Consider the following 4,778-nt stretch of genomic DNA (forward strand, 5'->3'; position numbering starts at 1 on the left):
GTAATATGCTAATGATATGCTAAGGCCACTCAATTACTAGTAAGTAATGTGCACTGACCACCAGGGGGCAGATGCTCCGACCAGTAACTTAGCTTGCTGCTGGGGTCTGGCAGATTGATTGAGACTGAGTGAGATGGGCTGGACATGCCCTGGAGTCCTCCCATGGTCCCTCCCCAGCTGGCCAACTTCCTGCGTTCCTCCCCAGCCCCGATCGTGCACTGGTGGGGTTCCTCAGCCTGGCCTGTGCCCTCTCTCAATCTGGGTCACCTCGGGGGATGTTGGAGAGCCGGTTTCAGCCTGATCCCGCAGGCCAGACTGAAGGACCCCACCGATGCTTGAATTTGTGCACCGGGCCTCTAGTATATATATATTTTAAAAAAGAAAACATTTAATTTCTCTGCTTTAGAAATGGATTGTATTTGTCTATCTTTCCTGAGTTGAGCTTTGAAAAGGGAAAAGTTATAATGTCATGGTTAAGCAGAAATGGTGAGCTTTTTGAATTATACATTGTTTAAATATTGTCCATTATGTCAACCCATGGCCATCAACAATCCAGTTTTACTTGTGTATTTTCCTGCTATTGTCAAACATAAAGTATTAATTTTTTTCTACATCATTCTTTGTCCCCACATTTCCCTCAACTTTAAACACTGAGCAGTTGAGGCTACATCATTCTTTGTCCACATTTCCCTCAACTTTAAACACTGAGCAGTTGAGGGTGTGAACAGTTTTATTATTGAAATCATCAGTCACTATGAACAGCGATCATTCACCCAGGTTTACTATATTCCAGGTCCTCTATACTACATTATCTCACTTAATGTCCACCTCAACTCTGTAAGGTTGGGGACAATAGCATCTCACTTAACAGAGGAGACAGACAGAGGCTGGACTTACTAGTAAGTAATTTGTCAAAGTTTGTAGTAGACCTGGGCTTTGAAACTCTCATCTAACCTCTTAGCTCTGTGTCTCTAGTCACTCCTGTACCTACTAACAGAAGGAAAAGTGCTCTAAAGCATTCACAGGCTCTCTGTCCACTCGGGCCACACCCGCGAGGTCCTGGTGGAGGGAAAACTGTCCTGTTTTGGCTGTCAGTTCACACCATCAGCAGGGCTGTTGGAGCACACTTCTTTCTCTTCCTTGCCCTATCTCTTCTGCCTTGACTTTTTTTTTTTTAATAAAGTATCACCTAAAAAGGTGGCGAGTTGGGAAGTGGGAATCTGTTTGCATAAACCCCACATGTCTCAGTCACTCACCAGCAGCCTAATTGGCATGTGGGGTCCATGCCCTCTGCAGCAGCCCATCCAGATGTGCCATCCAGCACACCCTGGGGCCCGGGCACTCAAGTGCTCTGCTGCTGGTTGGTGTTCAGTTCCCGATCCATAAGCAGGCTGTGGGGAGGCAGTTCCAGGGAATCAGAGTTATTTACTGTCAATGTTAGACTCGGCTGGGAGGCTTGGCTAGTCCCAGCACAGTGCCCACGGGGCCAGGGGCTTTGATCACCTGTCATCTGGCTGCCCCTTTCCTGTGAAGAGGACAGAGAATGTCCATCTAGTCTTGGCCAGGCTCCTGGCAGGAGTGGGTCCTGGCCATAAGAAAGGAAGATCATATCTTAGGTTCATTTATTCACTTAAGGGGGAAGTATGTCTCATGGACGGAGCACGCAGAATGGTTTAGATCTCGACTCGGGAGCCAGACTGTCTGGGTTGGAATTGTGTGGTCTTGGGCATTATTTAACCTCCCTGTGCCTCAGTTTCTTTACCTAAATAAATGGATAATAATAGTAGCTACTTCATAGGGATCTTTCGAGGATTACGTGAGGTATTTAATTAAATAGGTTCGAAAGCCCTATGAGACCAATGTCTGGGAGAGAATAAGTGTTACATCGTGTTTATCAAATAGTACATTAAAATAAAGTGGTAGGCGAACATTGCTTGTAGGTAGACAGTGTTATGACAGGTGAAGCTCACCTAGTTACTTCAGTAAACATTTTCGCGATGACTTCCATGCAAATGGAATCTTACTAACTCTACAAGGGGAATTTGCCATTTTATTTACTAACTAGAGACCCGGGCCCCTCAGCCTGGCCTGCGCCCTCTCGAAATCCGGAACCCCTCGGGGAGGGTCTCTAGGCCTGGCTTTTCTTCCCCTGGCTGCCAGCAGCTGGCCCCGCCCCCGCTGCTGCTTGCCACCTGTGTGGCGCTGCCCCTCCCCCCGACCCTGGCCACTGGTTGCTTCCCTCTGTGGGCCACAGGGGTGGGGTGCAATCTCTTGGCTGGCCTGGGTCTCCCTCTGTGGGGCGATCGCTGGCTGGCCCTGCACACCTGCCACAGCATCGCTGCCAGTGGCCTGGGCCTCCCTCTGTGGCGCAACTGATGGCGAGGGTGGGGAGGGCGGGGGGGGCAGTTTGATTGCCTCACAGAGGGAGGCCTTGCACACCGGCTACAGCGCCGCCAGCTGAGTGGCCTGGGCCTCCCTCTTTGGCCTTCCTCTGTGGGGTGATTGTGGGGTGATGGTGGCCCCCCCCCACCAATCACGTCGCACCTGCCTTGCTTGGCCTGGCCCGGTGCGTGTCATAGCATGGTCGTCTGGAAGGTCATCCAGACTGTCGTTCTGCTGTTCCCTCGTTCGGTTGATTTGCATATTATGCTTTTATTATTATAGATTACAGGTGACATTCAATATTATATTCATTTTAGGTGCACAGCATAGTGGTTAGACATTAATGTAAGTTACAAAGTCAAGTACCCACCTGGCACCATACATAGTTGTTACAATATGAGGGAATTTGCCATTTTAAAGAATCATATGACAAAAACGTTTGTAAACTGCCTTTTTGTGTCCAGCCAGTGTAGCTCAGTGGTTGAGTGTCTACCAATGAATCAGGAGGTCATCATTCTATTCCTGTTCCGGGCACATGCCTGGGTTGTGGGCTTGATCCCCAGTATGGGGGTGTGTGGGAGGCCGCAGATCAATGATTCTCATCATTGTTGTTTCTGTCTCTCCCTCTCCCTTCCTCTCTGAAATTAATAAAAATATATATATTTTTAAAAACCTGCCTTTTTGTAAAATGGACATGAGGAAAACAGGAGGAAGAGGGAAGTCCAGGATGACTTGATATTTTTGACCAGGGCTACTGGGAGGGTAGAGCTGCCATCATCTTGGGTGGGGAAGGATTCCGGTGGAGCCATCTTTGGGGGAGGGAGAGTCGTGGTCCAAGTTTGGATGCGTTAATTTTGAGAGGCCTGATAGATGATGATGAAGGTGGTCAGTGGGTAGCTGGGGAGCCAGGTGGGAAATCAGGGCTAGAAGCATCCCTGCGGTGGCCCTCTTCATAGACATGATCTGCAGCTGTGAGGGAAGGAAAGTAGACGGAGAAGCAGAGGAGTCCTGGGCTGGACCAGGGCAGCCCAGCTCCTGTGGAAAAGTCAAGCCAGCTCTAGGTTGTTCTTCTCGCTTTGCAGGTGTAAAATGAAGTGTGGAGCTGTCGGTGCTGGTCTTTGGTTAGCTATCATTTGACCTCTCTAATGTTTAGACTTCAGTCAAGAGACCGGGATCCGATACCACTTGACCTCTTCCTAGCTCTGTGACCTTGGACAAGCTACTTACTCTCTGAGACTCAGTTTCCTTATCTTGAGGTGGGAACTGGTAATAAAAATGCCCATTTCAGAGGTTTGAGGGCTTGGTGAGAGCAGCTGTGTTCATCATAGGATGCTGTTCTTGTCTTATCGCTGTGAAGTCCCCACAGCTCTTGTCAGTGTCTGCAAAGGGAGGAGCGGTGACAGCTCACACATTCTCAAGCCCTTTGAATTTTCCCTGAACTGGAAACCACATTTTAATTCAGCCCACACTGCTACTGTTTTCCTTCTTTTTATTAAAAATAAAGGACAGAGGTCAAGGAGATACTGTAATAAATCCCACACACATACGCCAGCTACTTACGCTTCCTCTGTAATTGAAACTCGACCTCCAGAGATCAAGTCTGGCCCCTGTGAGTGGCAATTGGGACACGAATCACAGATGTACAAGCTTTCAGAGACCTGAAAGCTGAAATGCAGAAAAATATGGGTACCCCCTGGCAATGACCATGCGCCCATATTACATACACCAGGATGCGCCAGGTAAGAAGGGCCTCATTCTTTTCTAATAAACTAACTGATCCTCCCCCACTGCTTTAAATTCAAGTTTTACACTTGGTTGGAAAATGTATCTAAGACAGTTGGTTTCACTCAGCAAATAATATGCTTCTGAATTTTTTTTTTTTAAATCCCTCTCTCAAAGCTAAAGAAGAATCCAGAAATATGGACACTCAAATTCTGAAGTCTGTTTTCTCAGTTCTCTAATTTAGTACGTCTGCCATGTTTGCATTTATGGTCTAAGTGCTTTGAATTTGTGGCTTTTCTGTTTTGCAAGAGTTACTGTCAGGGAGAGGTCTACCAAAAGAAACACGACTATTAGTGGCGGCAGGGCCAAATATATGTAACGGTGTGGTTGGTTTCTCAACCCCTACGAGAATTTTTGGGAAGCTGTCTCCAGACGGAGGTGGTGAAGTGAGGACTGAAAGCAAACATGAGAAATACACCCAAGCAGACAAATGAATAAGAAAGAGTTTCCAGTGAGTTTCTTTCTGGTCTTTCATGTTGAGGAAGTAAAGAGAACTGGGGCATAAACTGTGGGAAATTTCCATCAACGGGAAAAAACAATAGACTAACTAATCCTCAACCCCAAGGTGAGAGCCTAGGGAGTCACAAGGTCAAAGGATCCTGCCCCATTTGTCT

At 47.5% G+C, this 4,778-nt stretch overlaps 1 protein-coding gene across 2 annotated transcripts in view; it reads left to right on the top strand.

The window, feature by feature from the left end:
* STON2 (stonin 2) overlaps positions 1-4,778 on the top strand; it is a 125,118-nt gene that overhangs the window by 4,256 nt on the left and 116,084 nt on the right. Inside the window, exon 1 of one of the 2 annotated variants that reach the window (XM_005860135.2) lies at positions 816-899. The exons of the other annotated variant lie outside the window; for it this stretch is intronic. The gene's annotated coding sequence lies outside the window, so the exon portion shown is untranslated. Of the gene's footprint in view, positions 1-815; positions 900-4,778 lie in introns of those variants that run through there. 2 annotated transcript variants of the gene reach the window in all.

Source organism: Myotis brandtii, unplaced genomic scaffold (genome assembly GCF_000412655.1).
Source record: "Myotis brandtii unplaced genomic scaffold, ASM41265v1 scaffold132, whole genome shotgun sequence".
Lineage (NCBI taxonomy): Eukaryota > Metazoa > Chordata > Mammalia > Chiroptera > Vespertilionidae > Myotis > Myotis brandtii.